This window comes from Mirounga leonina, unplaced genomic scaffold (assembly GCF_011800145.1).
Source record: "Mirounga leonina isolate KUSES-001 unplaced genomic scaffold, KU_Mleo_1.0 Mir_129, whole genome shotgun sequence".
Taxonomy (NCBI): Eukaryota; Metazoa; Chordata; class Mammalia; order Carnivora; family Phocidae; genus Mirounga; species Mirounga leonina.
This window is the reverse complement of record NW_023270323.1, coordinates 32,664,953-32,666,549: the sequence shown is the minus strand read 5'-3', so window position 1 is coordinate 32,666,549 and position 1,597 is coordinate 32,664,953. Positions and strand designations below refer to the sequence as shown.

The 1,597-nt window shown below is 45.7% G+C and overlaps 1 pseudogene; it reads right to left on the bottom strand.

The window, feature by feature from the left end:
* Positions 1–242: 242 nt before the first annotated feature.
* LOC118010874 lies at positions 243–1,348 on the bottom strand (annotated as a pseudogene).
* Between the last annotated feature and the right edge of the window lie 249 nt (positions 1,349–1,597).

Below are 1,597 nucleotides of genomic sequence, written 5' to 3'. Positions count from 1 at the left end.
ATAAAATCTTTTAAAAGTAAATAAATACATTTTTTCTATATAGAAAAATACATATTCTTCTATTTCTCTATTATACTGAAAAAATGCATTAATTTTTAGAGATATATTTAATGTAAAGGTCCTAGCCTAGTAAATAGCACAGAGCAGGCACTTAATAAGTAGACTTCTCCTTTTTTTTTTTATTGTTTGTTTCCTGTCAACCTTGTTACCACTTCGTGTTTACAAGTACGTGAAAGAATCGCTTAAGACAATTCAGTGGTTGTTCCTACCCGGTCAGAGGCCTGAGTGGTGGGGTCCGCAGAGCCATCTCAGGGCTGAGCTGAGCGCTCCAGTCTTCCTCAAAGAAATGGTGAGTAGACACAGAGGGCACTGCACGCCTTCAGTTGCATCTGTGACCTCAGGCTGAGTAGCAGTAAATTCACGAGTCGCCCCAAAATTCCTCCCTGGTCGGAGTCTTTTCAGCAGGGCTCTGCTCTTCCTTATCAACCTTCTCGGAATCTCCGTAGAAGGAAAGATCACGCACGACCTCCCCCAGGCGTTCATGGGAGATGGTGCTGCGCATGCGCAGGAACTCCCGGACCAGCAGCCACCACGTCGGACCTACTGAGCTCTTTTTCTTGGAAGAGATCGCAGTGTCCACACCCTGCAGAAAAGAGTCTGTGTTACACAGAGCAACGGTAGGGAGGTCGACATAAGACCTCTGTGATCCTGGTGATCAGCCCTGGGATCAGCTACTACCAGAAGTTACAATCCCAGAAAGCTGCCTGGATCTCGTGAGTGAAGATTCTGGGAATGAAGCGGCCAGCACCAGGAATGGCTCCAGCAGCGACAGCGACCTTTAGCACAGCTCGCTGGCCCGTATTCCCAGAGGATATGACACTGACATCAGCCAGGTTTTGAATGGTAACAACGGTAGGAGCTATCAGAAGCTCCTCCCATGTTCTCCTCAGATTTATGATGCAGACGCCATCATTTTCCCTTTTGTAAATACCCTGTTCCAGGGGCACCTGTGTGGCTCAGTTGGTTAAGCGTCTGCCTTCGGCTCAGGTCATGATCTCCGGGCCCCAGATCAAGCCCAGTCTGGGCTCCCTGCTCAGCGGGGAGTCTGCTTCTCCCTCTCCTCCCCACTTGTGCTCTCTCTCGCTATCTCTGTCTCTCCCTCTCAAATAAATAAAATCTTTAAAAAAAAAAAAAATCCTGTTCCATTTGGAAGTCAAGGTCGTGACACCTGAGTTCCTGCTGAAAGGAATTTGAGGACGTCGTCCTCCTTCATTTGCAGAACATCAAGGGCTCCAGCGTGGTGAAAGTTTCCCTTCTCGTTTACAATGGGTACCCAGAACAATGCCATATGGACTCCTCTCTAGTTAGTGCAGAAATCTCCACTTTTTATTCAAAGATGAGAAATACCTCCAATATCAACAGGATACAAAATTCCTAAGAAAGAATTGTTTTAAAGCCAAATAGTGCCTTCACTTCACAGATGCTGCTTCTCAACAAAAGTATGGTCTCTAATAGTTTTCTTCCCATACCTTCAAAAAGAGGCAATTTCTTAGGAAGAGAGTTAAGAATGTAAAAGATACACTGGACCTTTGTTTAA